This window comes from Pelodiscus sinensis, chromosome 9 (genome assembly GCF_049634645.1).
Source record: "Pelodiscus sinensis isolate JC-2024 chromosome 9, ASM4963464v1, whole genome shotgun sequence".
In the NCBI taxonomy this organism is placed as follows: domain Eukaryota; kingdom Metazoa; phylum Chordata; order Testudines; family Trionychidae; genus Pelodiscus; species Pelodiscus sinensis.
In genome coordinates, this window is record NC_134719.1 from 11,016,874 (window position 1) to 11,036,526 (window position 19,653).

General features: G+C 43.3%; 1 protein-coding gene across 10 annotated transcripts in view; it reads right to left on the minus strand.

The window, feature by feature from the left end:
* The window catches only part of GLIS1 (GLIS family zinc finger 1), a 285,705-nt gene that overhangs the window by 163,610 nt on the left and 102,442 nt on the right, over positions 1 to 19,653 (minus strand). The window contains exon 3 of one of the 10 annotated variants that reach the window (XM_075936011.1): positions 15,473 to 15,605. The exons of the other annotated variants lie outside the window; for them this stretch is intronic. The gene's annotated coding sequence lies outside the window, so the exon portion shown is untranslated. The remainder of the gene's footprint in view (positions 1 to 15,472; positions 15,606 to 19,653) is intronic. 10 annotated transcript variants of the gene reach the window in all.

Sequence of the window (19,653 nt, forward strand, 5' to 3'; positions counted from 1 at the left end):
GCATTGTGGGTTTTGTGGTGACTGCTAAAGTAGGACATTTGCTTTTTCCTGTTGCTTCACTCTCTTGAATTACATTTTATTTTAAAATATTTAGCCATCCCTGGGGTTTGGGGGATACACCACCACTTATGACATTGCTGAAAAATGGAACACTATTATTGGCACCATTACTGGGCCCAGATGCTTTTTGCGAAGAACAAAAAGCTACTGGATTTTGCACTCAAAGATGAAATTCATCACAAACTGAACAGACCATGAAAGGACATCAATGCAATAGAATTGCTAATGCCAGGGTGCTAACCCAGCAAAACTGAACACAGAGAAGAATTGCAAGGGTTCTCTATAAACCATCTGTTCAGCCCCTTTTCCAGATTAGGGATGTTAGCGTCTATTTGACTAACTGATAAGCAGGAGCTTATTGATTAGCACTACTGATTAGTCGCATCCCCCCAGCTGCCGCCGCATTATACAACTGAGAGAAGCCAGCACGGGAAGGTGCTGAGTTGGTCCCTCCTCCACATGTTTCTTTTCAATCGGGATACAACTCAGCGGCAACTGGGAAGGTTATGCAGTGAACGGGCACAGGGCAGACTGAGCGTAGGAACTGCCTACCTTTGTCAACTAATCGACCAGTCGACAGAAAATCTGTCGACTAATCGATTAGGAAAGTAATTGCATCCCTCTTCCAACGGTAGAAGTTTGAACGGTAGTTCCAATTAGGAGCTTTAATTCGAACTACCTAGCCCATGCTGCGTGTAGCCGCGGGCAGGTAGTTCGAACTACGGGGCATTTAAAAATGGCGGCGCCCAGGAACATGCAAATAAAGCCCGGGATATTTAAATCCCGGGCTTCATTTGCAAGTTCAAATGACTACATTAGCCACCCTAGTTTGAGCTAGGGTGGCTAGTGTAGACATATTCCAGATAACTAAGGGTATCTGACTAACCTGTACCCCTATTCCACCAGAATTCTGGATAGTAAAGCTTTTACAGCAGGGATGGGGAACCTAATACCCTGGGGCTGGATGCGGCCCCTGGGTTGCTTGGATCTGACCCCCAAGGTTAAAGCCGCCCTCAGCATTGGGGAGCCTGTACTGGCACTACAGACCCCCTCCCACCACCTCCCCACAGCTCCCAGCCCTAGACTGATTTTTCTGTGGGTCACCAGGCCCTGACTCAAAAAGTTTCCCAGCCCTACTTTTACTGTATAAGCAATGGTTATGGCAAGAGTTGCGGCCTTTGAAGCCTTTTCAAAACTATGGTTCCTTCACAGGTTTAGCTGAGTTGGTGTAAAATCAGTTTGAATATGAGCCTAAGTTTTCAATTTATCAACCTTTAACTGTAGACACCAGAACTGGACACTGTCATCATGGTCACACCAGCGCCAAATAAAGCCACTCCCCGACTTACGACCATCCATACTTATGACCAACGTCCCATTAACCCCATTATAATATTTTTGAGTTGAGAACCATGTACGTCAAGTTTTTTGAACAGCATGGGTGGTGTATTTAAGGGTATTTCCGACTTATGACCAAATTGAGTTACGTTCCGAACACCTGGCCATAACCTGTTCGTAAGTCGGAGACTGCCTGTACAGCTAATTATCCATCATCTCCCTTTCTCTCCAGTCTTTTTCAGAATTATTGCCTCCCAGAACAGAGTCTCCCTCATCTTGTAAGTATGGCCTATGTTCTTTGTCTCTTCATGGATATGTGACATTTGACCATATTAAAATCCCGAGTTTGCTTATGCCCAGCTCTGTTCCTTCCAGGGCTGGCCTGAGCCATTCGTGCACCCGGGGTGCACGGTGCCGCCCCCAGGAGTGCGACGCATATGCGGCCCTACCCCCGGACACCCAGCACATGCGTGGCCCCGCCCCCGGGCGCAACGGAGCATGCGTGGTGCCACCCCAGCTGGCCCGGCAGCCCCGGGCAGCGCCCACTACAATGGGGCAACCCGGACGGTAGCCCAGTCAGCCTGTAGCTTGGGCCAGCTCTGGTTCCTCCAGTCTATATATTATGTGCAACTTCTATCAGTAATGGTTTTATGTTTTGTTCCAAGTAATTGATGAAAGTGTTAAACAACATAGGGCCGAGAACTCATCTCTGTGGGACCCCACTAGAAACTCAGCCCACTTCCAATTACCAACTTGTCCATTAGCCAATTTTTAATCCATTTAATGTGTACCGTTTTAATGTTTTATTGTTCTAGGGGTTTTTTTTAGTCAAAACATCATGTGGTACGATATAAAATGCATGACAGAAGTCTACATCAACACAATTATCTTTTAAAATAACATTACTAGTTTGATAAAGGTATCAAGTCATTATGATAAAAATAAAAGATAAAGGATATCAAGTTAGTCATTTATGTGTGTAACTGACTACAAGAGGACTGGGGAACTCAAACAAAAAATCAAGGGGAAATAGCTGTTAAAATAATGAATACAGCAACTGCCTATTAAAACTTGCTAAAGATAAATATATTCCATGTATATCTTTTTTGTAAATGTGGACCACAAACGTTAGCCACGTCTATATTTATTATTTCACGTTCAATTTATTTTTTTAAATCAAACTCTTCGGTTTGTCCTCATTTCCTCATATTCTGTGAGATTTCTTTTTACAGATTACATGCCACATGATGAAAGAGGAAAAAAAAGAGGGACAACATGATTGTGGGAAAGAGAGAGCATGTCATTTTACACTGGACCAAACTAAAATAGTTTGAAAATATTCCATTATTTTCTAGGGATCTGCAAATCCTTTATTAGTAGTGGCATGATATAGAGTCCAATAGAAACAAACAACAGCAGTAACGATACTCAGTATTTTTTAATCCTCAAAGTGTTTTGCAAACATTAGCTAATTCACAACACCAAAACACCCGCGTAGTAGGTAAGCATAGCCCAGATGCAGGAAAGCACTTAAAACAAGTCTATCCCTTTTCAGGAATGCATTTAAGTCCCACTGATTTCATATGTTTAAGTGTTTTCCTGAATCTGGAGGTAGGTGTGTAATATTCTAAATACTGATAAACTGAGGATCAGAGAAGCTTTAGTGACTAGCCCAAGAACATAGAGTTTGTTTCATGTCCAGGAGTGAAACTCAGAAATTCCTAGTTCTCATGACTTTACACTCCCAAACAAAACAGAAGTACAAGATCAAAAATGTGCATCATCACATCGTGCTGTAGTAATTAGCAGAATGTCTTTTCTAGCCCATACAAAATGTATATCTGGTCTTCACCTCAGTCATTGGTGCAGGCAACCCCAGTAATATCACTGGCAAAGCACATTTGGTCCATTCTGTGACTGTATTTTACTTCATTACAATTTGCATTTTAATAACAGAAAAATGTTAAGATAAATGTTTTAGGAAAATTGAGCTCTATCATCATGATTTTAATTTAAAAAGGCAATGCTAGCCGGCACATGGAGGATATAAGCTTTGTCCAGTGAAACTTGGTATAGTTCTTTTTTAAAAAGCATAAAAAGAGTGTGAAAGATAAGAAGTCTAATTCTCAAGATTTTTGAAGCATGGGCTCTAGTTATACTAGAGAACAGCAGCAAAAAGAGGCTTCTCTATGGACCCATCAACAAGTACATCTAAGATGATGCAATCAGAACCCTATACAGTTAGAGGATATCCAATCCCATGCACTAAGGGCCACATACATCCTTTGCCAGGTGCCTTTCCTGCCTTCAATACAGAAAACTAGCACTTAGCTCTTTTATACACTAGGAGGATTTTGGCAATTATAATTATACTGCCATATACCAGCAAAACCGTCCAGCATAGATGCAGTTGTACTGGTATAAAAGCACAGTTAAACTGGTGTAACTGCACCCACATTAGGGCTTTAACTGACATAACTAAACTTTTAAGCGTAGACTAGGCCTCACTCACTTGCAATAGGATTTACTCTGACACATCATGCCATCAAACTGAATGGAATGACATAGCGGAACATTTGCAGGATCAGGTCACATATACACATTTTTACACACACAAATTCACATATACAGTTTTGCACACATTAATATAAAAAATAAAGGCACAAAACCATAATACCTGCATCTTCCTTGTTAAATGAACAGAAATTCCTTTTGGTTAGAGGCCACCAGCAACAAAAATCACAGTCTATCAGTTTTAGCTTCATCTTGCACTTTCTGGGAGAGCGTGGCTGAGAGCATACTCATTGTAAGTGAGATCCCCTGCCTCTCAACAGCATGGACAATCCTGTTGCCAGACACTGAGAACCTCTTCAGCAGAGGGAAGCCATTAATGTACCTGAAGAATGGCTCTCAAACCATGTTGTCAATATAGAGGAGAAGAGGGACAGACATGGCAGCAATCCACTCACTTTGCAACGAAACGGTTAACGATCAGAATTTGATCAATTGATGGGTACATACGGAGGAAAATTATGTGAGGAAGGGGCTGTTAAACTTTTTGCAGAGAACATCTTTATTGAACTTATGAACAATGCTGCCTCCTCTTGTATGCCAGAAAAACCTTAATATCAACTAACTAGGTGCACACTATATATACACATGTCCTGCTTGTATACAGATCTGTTATAAAAGGGGCTATTCATAATTGCAATGAGGACTGCACTGGACTGGGCCCAGCTAGAGAGATTAGCACTCTAAAGGGAAACAATGCAAGAGGTGGCTGTCCACCATCAGTGCAGACCACTGATTTACAGGCACAGGAGAGTCCAGAATAAATGGTTTATTTCTGAAAAACACTTTGGCATCATAAGCAAGACATGGAAGCAATGCCTGGGAGAAATGGGAACAGAGGAAAAACAGTTGTGTGTTCAGACTGTACCACTACTTGGAGAAAAAAATTTGCAAAGAGAACATTAAATCCTCAAGAGTAGATTTAAAAGTGATAGGCCTTATATATCAGGTCTCTACACAGGAATTTCTGGGGGGTAGGGCGAGCTGTGGGAGGGGCTGCTCCGTTCCCCAGCCCCGCCCCCATGGCCCAATCCCGCACCCAGCCTCTCTCCTGAGGGTGGGAGGGGTGAAATGAGCCCCAGGCTTCCACCAGCCAGCCAGAGCACGGGGGAGGGAAGCTGGCAGCACGCTGCCTCCGCCTTTCCCAGACAGACCGGAATCAGACCCATGGCGGACCATGAAAGACCAGGGTGAGGGTACATTCACACCCTTCATACCACCCCTGCATACAGGTCTGTGTATCCTTCAGGCCTTGAAACACTAGAAAGTGATAGGAAGGGCCACACAAGTGCATTTTCTTCTGCCATAATTGATATGAATATATTTAGTGTGACGTAGTGTTTGTGCCCAGTCAACAAGATGAATGTTGTTTACTTTCCTCTCTTTATACAGTAAACATTAGCACTCGTCTAGGCTCCAGGTGGCTTTTTCCTTCCTCACCCCAGCAGCTGGTTCATGCAAAGAAGTCCCATTAGCTAGTCATAAACAAAAGAAAGGAGGAATAGGCACATTTTGTCTGACCAAGTTCATGTTGTTGCTTAAGCTTAAAATACAAGCAATCCAAGACTAAGAATAGACAAGAACTGCAAAAACGAATTATTGTGAATTTTAGAAGCAGGAAATACTCTCAATTAATTAATCCATAAGATCTGAAATAGCGACGACCTCTCTCTTCCAGTCCTGTGATATAAAGTATGCCATCAACATAAGGTACAATTTCTGCTTATGGGAGTGACTCCAGTTGATGTCAGGACAATAATAAGACTAAGTTTTTACAGTATCCCAAATACTACGGTTCCCTGGATGGAATTAGATTTTTCTATTGCCCAGTTATTTAGTCATGGTTAGAAATTGTCTATAGAAACAGCCATCGACACTGTTGGGAACAGAGACATGTTTAAGCTAGTGATGCCTAGTTTTTAAGAGTCCTGATAATGTTTAAAAACAAAAGGATAAGTACAATTGGCTATGTGAAGAGTAGAATAATCATGTTCAGTGCTGTGCATGTTGCCTGCTTTCTAATCGCATATAATCGAGCACTTCTTGCGGGGGGAATGGGCATTGGGGTAGGGCAGAGGATGAGGGGTTTGGGGTGCAGGAGAGGGCTCAGGACTGAAGCAGGGGGTTGGGTGTGTGGGATCCCAGTGGTACTTACTGAGGCTCCTAGAAAGTGGCCGCCAGGTCCCTGTGGCCCCTAGATACATGGGCAGCCAGGGAGGCTCCATGTGCTACCCATTCGCTGGCAGGCGCCATCCCTGTTGCTCCCACTGGTCATGTGGTTCCCGGCCAATAGAAGGTGCAGAGCTGGCACTAGAGGCGGGGGCAGCGTGCAGAGCCTCCACGTGCCTAGGGGCTTCAGCAACCCAATGGCCATTTCCAGAAGCCATGCAGAGCCAGGGCAGTTAGGGAGCCTGCCTTAGCCCCCGGTTCCCACTATGCCACTGACTGGACTTTTAATGGCCCAGTCAGCACCACAGACTGGAGTTGGCAGGGTCCCTTTCCAGCCCGGGGTCCCGAATGAAAATGAGACACCCTGTCAACCCTAAGCAACAACCGCATAATCCTGTTTGTCTGAAGCAGAAAAGATAAACATTTGTCCAAACACTAAATCTGCACTGATGGGGTAGGAGAGTTAAAATGAAGATGAGGGACTAATCCATATGTATGAGAAAAGGTAACAAAAAAGTTTGTATGACAAAGGGAGGTTGAAGCTGTATTGTCTGGCGCTGAAGGTTTCTGTGATGAGATCGTCTGGATAAGCTTCCCACTTGTGAGTCATCGATCACTATTCTCAGTGGCTGTGTCTAGACTGGCCAGTTTTTCCTGAAAATCAGCCGCTTTTCCGGAAAAACTTGCCAGCTGTCTACACTGGCCGCTTGAATTTCCTCAAAAGCACTGACTTCCTACTGTAAGAAATCAGTGCTTCTTGCGGAAATTCTATGCTGCTCCCGTTCAGGCAAAAGTCCCTTTTGCGCAAAAGGGCCAGTGTAGACAGCTCAGATTTGTTTTCCGCAAAACAGCCCCGATCGCAAAAATGGCGATCGAGGCTTTTTTGCAGAAAAACACGTCTAGATTGGCACGGACGCTTTTCTGCAAAAAGTGCTTTTGCGGAAAAGCGTCTGTGCCAATCTAGACGCTCTTTTCCGAAAATTCTTTTAATGGAAAACTTTTCATTTTCGTAGCCAGTGTGTTTTGCCTTACGTATTTGTTAGACCTATTTGCTGAGTAAGTGAATATCAATCTACCTCAATCCAACAGCCACCCTAAAGGGGAGAGGTAGAGGGTATCACACCAAAGCCAGAGGGTAGAGGCAGAAAGGGACAGATGACTCTTGGGGAGCCCTGGTTAGAGGGTTGCAGAGTAGGCGTCTCCCTATGCTGGCCCAATAAGGAAGGGGGGGGGGAACAATGGGCACACACTGCTCCAGCTAGCTAATCGTGCCCCCTTTCCAATGTCTGTGCTAGGCTGCCCCATGATCTTGGACAAACATTCTGGCTGCTGCCTGTGAAAGTGGAGTGAGGGTCGCTACCTTCTCCCTGTTCTGGGCACTCAACCAGTTCTTCTTATAGTTCCTCACACTTATAAACACCCAGCTCAAAGACAACAGAGAGAGACAGCATTTTACTGGTACACTATCGAACACTGTCACCTCCACCTTGCTCAGAATAGCATCACAGTTCTCAACCCCAGCTGAAGCCCATCACACCATCTGGGTGCTGGCCCATTACATTTAAAATGCCAGGAACATTCACTAAGTAGTATAACAACTGGCAACCGCTGACAGCCTGTTTGGGTGTCAGCTTTCTGCTCCTACTAATCAGGTCAACCGGCAATCCTGTGCTCCCACTGTATAAGGGAACCATGACAAATCCAGCACTTTGAACCAATTTCACTGTGCATATCAATACATACAGGAAAACATAGCCCTATAACATGCACTCACATCTCTGTCTTCAGTCTGTCTTTGTTTATTACTCTGGCTTTGAAACAGCCGGGTCTTTACAGCAGCCTGTGCTCCGAAAGGCACAAGAAATGAGAAGAACTACAGAACAGTTCTCTCAATAGAGAAGTTCACACATTTTGTGATTAAGGGCACCTGAATTTTGTCTAGTGTGGCTATGCTTTCATAGTAATGTAATGCAATTCCTTCGAGATGAAAGTATCTTTCCATACACACAAATTCAGTGAGTCTTTTTTTAATCTGTTTTTTCCTTTAAGTAATTTAATTCTCTAATAACCAACATATGTCTCTTATGGCTCACATGCAGTCTCCTCTCTTTCCCATTTGCCTGCTAAATTCTCTTTACACTCACAAGTCTGTATTTCTGTATATTTAATTTAGTCTTGCTACTACTCCATGGCTCTTCTAGGTAACAGACCAGGTAAATACCCTGCCAGGTATACATCCCCATGGACATTAAAAACAAACCTTGTTTTCTGACTGAGGTTGGGGATTGCCACATAGCAGCTTGTGCCTGCCTTGTGTCAACATATGTCCATATAGCCCAAAAAACCCTTATGAACCACCCTATTCCACCAGCGGTGATCCCAGGGGAGGGCTTGTAAGGGCTATAGTCATCCCTATATTGGACTTAGCTCCCCTGTAGCCTCCCCTCCCAGCACAAACCTCAATCTACCTCAATCCAACAGTTATGCAGGGGTAAAGATGGCTCAGTATGGAACTGCCAGCTCCACTTCTATGCTGCTGCTCGTTGCAGCGCTGCCTCCAGACCTGGCCACCTTTTGAGCTGGACAGACAACTTTTTACACTGTGATTCAGTACCACGCATCTGATCCTCCTCTAGCCCACCTGTTAATTACTAGCCACAAACACCAGAGCCATGTGTAACCTTGGGAGCCAACAGAAATGGTGCACATCCTCAATCCTTTTGGAGCTGTCCTCACCTCAATGGCTGGCCCCAGTGCTTCACCTGACGCGTTCAAGCCATGCTCAGCCCCTGCAGTTGAGCCAGGCCCACCCAGGTGCAGGAACTTCCCCTCCTTGAGAAGGCACATGGGCTAGTAGAGGTCTGGGAGAGGGGAGTTTGATCCAGATACCAGCCCCACAGCAGTGGCAAGGAGGCACTGTGCTAGCCACCCAACTGCCCACTCTCGTTCGGTCCCACCAGCCCTCCGTCATAACAGGAGGGACGACATGGGGCCCAAATTCGGAGAATGGCGTTGTTAGCACTGTGAGGCCCCTGAAGCAGGTCACAATGCCAATCAGTCCATTTTGGCCCCGCTTCTCCCCCACCACCACAGAAGGCCACTGGGACCAAATCAGAGTGGGCAATGGGGTGGGCAGTGCTGCGCCTTCTCTGCTGTGCATAACGTGCCCACAGCAGAGAGCGCCACTGTCTTTTGCATTTCACATCCATTCACAAGCCATCTGTCCTTTAGTAACGTGATCGCCACTTCTTGCATCTCACCATCCACACGCAGAGTAAAAACGACTCCTTTCCAATGTACCTCATCCCATAACAAACCATTAGGACCTTCATCAACATTTACGCCCTCATTGCATTTGCTAGAAAAAAAGACTAGACCTACTACTTTGTTATATAGTTTGTGCAGTGCCTCACCTGAAAAGTGGGGGCCCCTAGGTCGCAGTAATACAAATAATAAATAATAATAATAATAATTGTTCAATTGCCTTATAAACTGCAGTCAATATGCACCAGCTATCCAATGCATAATTATTTCACTCTTCGCATATCAAGCGTAGATTACTGGTACAGCATTGGCACATTACACTGACTTTAAACTGACTACAAAGGGGAGCTTACAAGCAACAGAGAAGAAATATTCACATCCACAAACTCTACTCCTCCCATGGCAAAGGTCATCTCCACACCGTTCCAGTTACTTGCTACCTCACCTGGGTAGCATGAAAACGGTAAATAAATACACACACATATATACATCCAAAGTGCATAGCCATAATTACAACTTTTGGAATGCCATACGACATCCCTCTACCTTCCCAGTTCTGGAAATGCATCAATTGTGGGAAATTATTCTAACGTGCTGATGCAGTTGATCTACAGAAACTGATACCACGTTAAAATAGCTTGCAGCATATTAGTATGTTATCACAATGTCCAATTCAGTTGCAAATCAGGAGTGACTGTCAAAGACAATGGACTCACAACTTTATGAAATTGGTATAAGTAAGATCAGGCCAGTGAAGTCTTGTATAGTTGATTATGTGATGATTCACATTAGTGTTGGAGCCAACACCTCCATTTTAAAAGGAAGCTTCGAGATCTGAGAGATGCTAAAGTTGCAGTTAGCTGCCAATTATTTCCCAACATGCCTAAAGTGTTTTTTGTGACATTAATGTGAACCCACTAACAACGGCAATGTGATCAGCAATTTACACTACGCATAGGCTGCCAAATGTAAAGAGCCAGGTTAGCTCCTGCTGTAGATGGGGCTAACTCACTCCACTGAAATCAATGGAGTTGACCACTGTGTCAAATAGGGATGTTAAAATGCATGTAACTGATTAACTGTATAACCGCTGAAAATTTCAGCAGTTACTCACAGGGCAGCAGTCGGCTCCCTGGGAGCTGATGCACACCTGTCACCCCTCTCCTGGGGAGCTGGCTGCTGCCCTGCACTGCTGCCTCTAACACAGTGTAAACAAGAACTTAGTGAAAATACCACTTATTTTAAAGATTGTAGCAACTGCACAGGCTCAGCAGCCACTTGCTCAAGTGAGAAGATTCAGCATTTGATTTTAATACAAAAAAGGCCTCAGCAATTCACAGCAAAGACTCACTGACTATGAGATTTCTGGTTTTTTAATTAAGCCACTTTTTGGTTTGCCTTTATTATTTCTTTTAGCAAGAGCCCATCTGAACCCTAAGGCTGGCCAACAACAGAAGGCAGAACATAACTAATTGAAGCCATTTAAAAAATAAATGAGCCTGGAACTGAGCATTATTGTGTAAAGTTTCAGCATCATGCTGACTTCAGAACTTAAATGACTATGGCCAGGTCTACCCTCCCAGAGAAAGTCCACATAAAATACACAACTCCAGCTATGAGAATAGAGTAGCTGGAGTTAACATGCCTTAAGTCAAAGTCCTGTGGTGTCTCCACTGCAGGAGGTTGACAGGAAAAATTCTCCTGTCGATGTCCTTTATTCCTCACAATCTGGTGGAGTACAAAGATCAATGGGGGAACCATCAGAGGTTGATTTAGCAGGTCCTTACTAGACTAAATCAAACGCAGAGAGATTGATCTTGGGATAAGTGAAAAAAAACCCTGAGAGAATGATCAGAATAGAGATCACAAAAATATGGATTCATGATGCAGAAATTTATATGCTCCTGAACATGCTGAGTGAAATATTAGAGCAAGACAACAGGGGAGAAAGGCAGTCCCTAAATAAAGTGCCACAAAAAAACAAAACAAAACAAAAAAACCCTAAGGAAATGAAAAAGAACAGAGATTCTCTCTGTTGTCATATTTTTCATCTGACACGATGCTGACATTGACCAGAGAGAACAGTATGGCTCTCAAAATAGCATCCCCAGATACTGTAGGAGTAGGAGTGTCACATTATTTCTAATGGAAGTTAGTTATGATTGCTGGCCTGCCAGAATACATACTAGCAGGCAAAAAAGAGGCTGGGCATGAACTGCACCCTTGTGAATGAGATTCAACTAAGTACAGGCATGCATCTTCTACGCACCAACAGGATTGAATTCTAGGCTAAGACTTGAGTGCATAATTCTCAATGAAGTCTAAGTCTGTAAAATAACCCAATGACTTCCCAGGGCTTGGGGCTGAATCTTACTTATTCCGTGAATTTTTTCATCTTTAACAACAGGGGTTAGAAAAGTATCTTCTTTTGGTATGATGTAATTCCAACCACACATGCGCACACATACAGAACAAAAAGTTATGCCCCACCGTTTGATAGCTGCAAATAAAATAAAAAAGATACAAAAACAATTACTGGCTTTGGTGGGAATCTCTCCTGACCTTTCTTCAGGCCCTGTATATTAGGTGCAGGCACACAGACTTGCTGCTACAATCTATAGCTAACAGAATTGAAGTTACCACTTTATTTTTTCTCGCTTTAAGATTCAATGAGTTTCCTAACTTCACTTGCCACACAGCATTAATATAGTTGATTCCATATCCGAGGAAATATTTAGTAATTTCTGCTCAATATTCAGGGTACAATATCCCACCTCATACACTCCTAAAATGAAGGAGACAAAGGTGTCACCCAGAAGCTTTTATCCCTGAAGACAAGCCAGAATTAGCCAAGACAGATATTCGCATGAGTTTCATGTCTCTTCATTGAACTCCTCCATCACTCAATCTTTTGGAGGTGATCTCTTGGATATTGCATGTATGCATCTTCTACCTACAGATCTTCATAGTATCCCTGAGGTCCCTCTTTTGTCTCAATGTTGGAAATGAATCTCCATAGCGTACATACCACCAAAGCCCCTTAGCTCCAAAATATGGGTGCTTAGCAGCTACTCCTACAATCACTAAGGCCATGTAGGACTACCACTAGATGGAACAACAAAGCTCAGGGCACATGTGATGGATAGGGGGAGTGCTGACCTTTTCTGAACATCCCAGCATTCAGCTACTCAGGTAGCTAGAGGGTGTTGACAGGGGGTCAGAAGAGCCAATGGCAGAATGTATTGAGATTTGAATTGGAAGCTACACTTGCCTTCTGTTTTTCTTTGTGTGAGTTTTAAGCCAGGAGTTAAGGCAACAAGAACTACTATGCCTACAAAGAATAGTGGGCATGAAAATGGACTGGACCTTGAAGCACAGATAATGAATAGATAGGGAAATGTCTATTTAGACATGATCAGGTTATTTTCTTTGTTTTGTTGTTTGGTTAAACTTCTCCGTGCTAAATCCATGTGTCCCTGCCCATACACTGTACTTTAAGCTGTATCGCACAGTTAGACATACAGGTGGTCCCCAAGTTACGAACGCATTGACTTACAATCGTTCGTACTTATGACCACCCTCTCATTAAGTGCAGTACAGATGGTCCCCGAGTTACGAATGCGCGATATCTGCTAACAAACAGCGTGGTCACATTTAAATGAATGGAGTCTGACTTACGAACAGATTGAGTTACGACCAAGTGTTTGGCACGTAACTCATTCGTAAGTGGGGGACTATATGTATCTCTGTGTTTTTAAATTGTTCTTTTCTCAGTTGCTTTAAAACATCTAGCAACCAAATATGCTTCAAGTATGTATTTTTGTTTTGTTTAATAAAATTATTTTTTTAAAGGCAACGACTTGATTTTGTGTCCTGGAAGGTAATAGGAGGCCTATGTATGTATGCCTAAGACAGAGAGAAGACAGGACTATGGAGCACTTTAAAGACTAACACGATGGTTTATTAGGTGATGAGCTTTCGTGGGCTAGACCCACTTCCTCAAATCAAATTGTGGAAGAAAATTGCCATGACCATATATACCAAAGGGATACAATCCAAAAAAGTAATTGTATCCCTTTGGTATATACAGTCATGCCAATTTTCTTCCACAATTTGATTTGAGGAAGTGGGTCTAGCCCATGAAAGCTCATCACCTAATAAACCATCGTGTTAGTCTTTAAAGTGCTCCATAGTCCTGTCTTTTGTTTCAGCAAGACCAGACTAACAAAGCTACATCTCTATTACTAAGACTGAGAGGTCAGCTATCAGAGATTACAGTTTGTTTTCTCTTGTTATTCAAGTTCTCTTGTGTTAGAAGAGCTTGGGTTACCCCTCTGAAAGAAGTTCCAAGTACTTCTTCCTGGATACAAGAAGAAAAGTGTTTTTCCACTTTGTGGTGGCAGCCTATCTCCCAAAGACAGGAAATTTGTGATCTTGGGAAGCTTTTCAGCAGAAGCCTCTAGAGGCAAGGTATTTTTAAGGTCTCTTGCAGGCCTTCATCTACTGCACTCAGAGTGCTAGACTGGGGAACAGCCTTGACAGCATGTCTTCACTTGCCGCACTGGAGATCGATGCTCTGGCATTCGACTTAATAAGTCTCATATAGTCCCATTAATTGAATGCTGAGGGCAGCTCCAGCTGGCACATATACTCCTTGAAGTCCTGAGGAGCAAGGAAAGAGTTTGGGAGTGTTTGCTCCTGTCGGTCTCCCACAGTGGGGATGACACCAAGCTCAGCTTAAGGTAAGCCAACTCCAGCTATATATACTACGTAGTTGGAGTTGCATACCTAAAGCCGACCTTCCAAATCTAGTGTAGACTTGGCCTCAAAATCCTTAAAAATACAACTCCTTTGTTCACAGAAAGTAATCATCAGCAATTCAAGGACTGATGCAGATAATGCTACTGGAAATGAATTAGTACTAATCATCCATCTAAATTCTCCCATGCCTTGATGGGGTTATGGTAATGATTGCCTATATTTTCATTAATATAAAAAAAGTTTTAAAGCATGATTTTTAAAAGGCATGTGATGCCGAACCTGAAGTTTCCATTCTCTCTAGGACATTCGGTAGCTCTCAGCATGCTTAGTACAGCCAGGCACATGCAGTAAATGGAGAAGATAGTGTGCCGACAGGTTAGCACTGAAATATAAAAACAAACAACTGCAGCTGAACTACCAGATGCTGGGATTTGTCAAAGATTTTTTATAAGAATACACAGACTTTGACTGGGATCATCATCTCCACCTTGCCCTTGTCTGTGTAACTCTTCTCTATTTTCTTCCCTTCCCTGGTGTACATACAATGTCCTTATTTAACCTTGATTGGAGCATGCAACTTGCTGAAAGTGCATAAAATGCCTCTGCCCAGAGATGGCAGGCCAGATGATGACAGCCACTCTGGAGATGTCCCTTCTTCACAAACCTAGCCTTTGTCGCTCTGGGACTGCAGAAGGGTAGCAGTACAGAGAGAGTTTCAAACTGAACTGACAACAGGTTGGAATTTTAAAAGGACATTGTTTCCCCCTTAAAAAAAAATTAAACATAATGGCTTAAAATGTGTGGGGTGCTCTGTCCTCTTGGAGTGTTGTGACTGAATCAAGTAGTAAAGATGCAAGTGATATCAGTCACTGTGGACTCTTGTAGTCCCTTCCAAACAAGAATCTCAAAGCTTCATTATTTCAAGGGATGCTAAAACCCCAGCCCCACTGGAGTGCCTCAGTAGCACTGCCCTCCCCCTCCCCCCCCACCCACAAATTCTAGGTTTGCGAGCGCAGTTCACAAAATTACCCTATCCCGGGAAACTATCTTGATTAGGAAAGTCTCGCAGCCCACTCATCAGCGTAGGTTGCCCCTCCCTGCACCAAGCCCCAGCGGAATCCCCCCAACTTAGCAGCAGCAGGAAGAGTTTCGGAAGCAGCCGTAAAATCTCAGCTCCCTTTATTATTCTTCAGCATAATCGGCCCTTCTTGCCCCCACCAACCTCATTGGGCCACATCTAACTTGGACTCTGGACATTCCTCACACTCTGCTCCATGGTTGTTCTGACCTTCCTCTTCTCTCTACTCACCAGTCCCTCGGCTATTAGTTCTGCTCTCCCTGAGAGGAGCATGGAAGATGCAGTCTCATAAGATCAAACTGGCTCAAACCACAGGTCCATCTAGCCCAGTATCCTGTCTTCCGACAGCGGCTCATGCCAGATGCTTCCGAGGGAGAGAACAGAAAAGGGCAGTTTAGGGACAAGCAGAGCATGGAGTGTCTCCCTCTTGCCTTTTCATCCTTCTTCCCACTCTCAAGAACATAAGAATGGCCACACTGGGTCAGACCAAAGGCCCATCTAGCCCAGTATCCTGTCTCTCAAGAGTGACCAATGGCAGGTACCCCAGAGGGAATGAACAGAACAGATAATCATCAAGTGGTTCATCCTCTGTCACCAATTCCCTTTACATTCTTGCACCTTCAACTACTCTCCTCCTCCCAACTATCTTGCATGCACCCACCTATATCCCAGAGAGACCCAGCCCCCAGAAAATGTAATCACATTTAAAACTAACCCAGACAAGGTGCTTGTTGAAGTTTCCATTAAACTCAATAGCTTTATTACCTTTTCCATTCTTGTTTCCATGAGCTGGTGGGCTCTTGCACCAGGCCAGGGCAGCACTAGTGCCATCCACCCCTGAGTATTTCAGGCACATGCCTCGGCACAACTTCTTATTTAAACAAACTAAAACTCCAGAAGTGACGGCTGAACAAAAGACTGCAGTCCCCAAAGCCATTCGCCTTGTCCCTTTCAGCCCCAAGAGGAAACAGAATCCTCCCTTCAACCCCCTGCCACGGCTGTGAGAAAGTCAGTGTTTAACCCTTTCCAGGCTGTTTCATGCTCTCACAATCCCCTTTATTTGCTCTTTTGTTTTGTCGTTACTTGTCCTATCATGGCTTTGTTTGCTGTCCTTCCTCATTGTGAGCAGTACCTGCCTCTGCAAGTAGCCCAGCTGAAGTCTCCAGGACTGTGTGTGAACAGAGATGGGGTTCTATGTGAGAAGGGTACAATCTGGCCTTAGATGAGGACTCTTCAGGTCAAGGTCCACATGTTTTACAAGCTTTGTGGGAAATATACATCATCATTAACTGTATTATTTAAAGGACAATGTTCCCTCTAATCTTTTCCAACCAGGTGTGGATTTTTTCCATCCATATATAGGATGAATTTTTTTATGTGCACCAAGGCACGTGCAAATTGCAGCACCAATAGAAACACAAAAACTAGCTGTGGGCATTCTGCTAATCAGCTGGATGACTGAGTGGACACCCAAGCAATCAGCTTACAGGGAACATAGTTAAAGGCCCAATTCTGCCTTTGCCACAAGGCCTAAGAGGCAGTGCATAGCTATGCTGCCACAAGAGCAGATTAGCAACCAGCTGGTGACTCAGACCTCTAGTATGAGGCATGGAGTAAGAGCAAGAGGGTCAGGTTTCAGGAATGACCTATTTTGGCTCTGGAATGCAAGCTTGACCCAGGCTGCTTTTAGGAGCTGGGTAAAACTTTGTTATAAGTCGAGCTAAAACCTTGTTCGAATGGGAATTAGTCCTCTATTTAAGACAGTTAAAGGGCCACTCCTAAAACAAAACCTCAGGCTCTGTCTACACTACAAGTGCTACAGCTGAAGGTATGCTGCTACAGCGCAGCCATCTATATACTTGCTACAGTGACAGAAGGTGTGTTTTTTTCTGTCACTGTAATAAATCTACCACTGAGAGGCAGTAGCTAGGTCAATGGAATAACTCTTCTGACATCCTAGGCCAGATCTATGCTACACACGTTGGTATAACTACGTTGCTCAGAGGTGTGAAAAATCCACTTCTTGGACGACAGAGTTACACTTACCTTAACCCTCCCCAAGGTAGACTGTGCTATGTTGATGAGAGAGCTTCTCCCACCAACATAGCTACTGTCTGTCATAGAGATGAGTAACAAAGCCAACAGGAGAGCTCTGTCAACAGGCTGAGCATCTTCATCAGAGTGCTACTCCAGTACAGCTGCATCGGTGCAGCTGGGCCTATGCAGTGATTGTAGTGTAGACCTGCCCCTCATGGTGCCTATAGTAGGGCTTTAGTTCAGCTTACCTCTCTGTTAGGTTGAGACTTTTTCTTACCCCTGTGTAACACAGAAAGACCGACACAGACTGAAGGAGCAGCTGAAAGCTCAGTGGCCGACTTTGGAAGAAAGCTGAGAAGATGTTTTGTGGCAGTGATGCAGGCTGAAAAGATGTGACCAAAAGAAGCAGTTTCCTGATATTTGATTGTCCTGCGTTTAGACTTTGTATGTGGTTTGTAAATAAAACTATACCAAAGCAAATACTAGAATCCATCAATTTCTACTTCCAACTGGGAAAAAACCCAGAGTCTGAAAGTTTGATTAGTTGCTCAGGTCAAAAGGAAACAACATTTATTACCAGGTAAACAATAGTGACCTCTAGGCACATTCAGTAAAGACAACAGTGCTTGCCTTTCCTACATCATTACTGCTAACGAAACAAGAGTTACAGTCTGGTTTCTGGTTCCTTTTGGCTCCAGGGGGAAGTAATCGGCACCAGCCTTCCTTCAGTGGCTCGGGTCAGTTGAGGGGGCCAACAAGTTGGGAAAGGAGCTGTGTGAAGGCCCTACCAAATGGCAGAAGATGGGAGAGCAGTGGTTCACCAGAGGCTGCTCCCTTTGTGACACTGAAACCCACAACACAAGTAGGCCATATAGTGAGTCAGGAAGCTACACTTCCCAATCATCAGGGATACAATTTGGCCCTGAACATGGACTTTAAAAGCTAGTGCACTTCTTAGACACTATCTTTTCAGTTTAAGAGAAAGAGTATTTTGCATCTGATCAGCAGATGGCCAGCACTGGCAACTGTAATTGGTAATAACCACGTGATATTTTTATTTCCGTGACAATGCATTTTCTGTAATTATTCCTCCGCTTTCAAAAGTTACCTAAATGCAGTCCTCACCGTTACAGCAACAACAACAACAGCAACAAAAACCTATTCCCAATGCCAACTTTCAAGTTGTTTTTACTTTTGTATATACAGAATATTGAAAACAGATGTGTAAACTGAACCTTTTTGCAGCATACTATAAATGTTTTTAAAATGTGACTCTGGTACAATACAAGTCAAACAGTTGAATTCAAGGTAGAGAAAGCTGCCAAAAGGAGAAGACAGATGAAGTTGAAAGTCAGTTTTGACAGATTAACTGCAGACACTTTGAAACTATAAATCAGATGGCCAGTCTATAAGAAGTTAATATTTTTGTTCATATTTATTATTTCAAAGAGATATAAAAAAATAAACCAACACTATTTTCTGCAAAGCAAAGTCATACCTTGCTACTTACAGTATTATTCCCAACTAGCAGTAGACATGTGAGCAAGTTTCAAGCTCCATTATTAGCTCACGCTGAAGTCAAATAAAAGAAAACTAATGTTTGTATTTAAGACATCAAATCTCCCAGTGTTAAGACTCATTGTCCACAGTAAACATGTGAGACCAATGCAGTTTAAATGATGCATAAAAACAGATTTGCTGACTATTGTTATTTATTTTTAAAACATCTGTAGTAGAATCACAGAAATGTGGCACAGGCCGGGATCGTGAAAGCGCATCCAGTGCACTCTCTTGTGCGGTCGCAAGACCAAATAAATCGAGACCATCCCTAACAGATGTTTGTACAACCTGTTTTTTAAAACAGATGATGGGAGTTCCACCACTTTCTTTGGAAGTCTATTCCAGGACTTAACTACCTTTTGAATTAGATTTTCCTAATATCTAATCTTGATACATATTAAACCCATTACTTCTTGTTCTATCTTCAGTAGACATGAAGAGCAGTGATTCCTATCTTCTTTATGAAGTCCTTAAGATATCTGAAGACTGTTATGAAGTTCCCTTTCCTCATAGATCAGATTTTCTAAAGCTTTTATCATTTTTGTTGCTCTCCTTTGGACTCGCTGCAATTAGTCCACATCTTTCCAAACATGTGGTGCCCAGAATTGGACATAGCCCTATTGGACACTCCTATTAATACACCCTGGAATGACAGTCTTTTTAGAAACTGTATCACATTCTTGGCTCATATTCAATTTATAATGCACTATAACTGTAAATCTTTCACAGTCGTAGTACCAACTCTCCGGTTATTCTCCATGTTATAGCTGTACACTAACTTGATCTTTCCTTCCGAAGCGAAGTACTTTGCACTT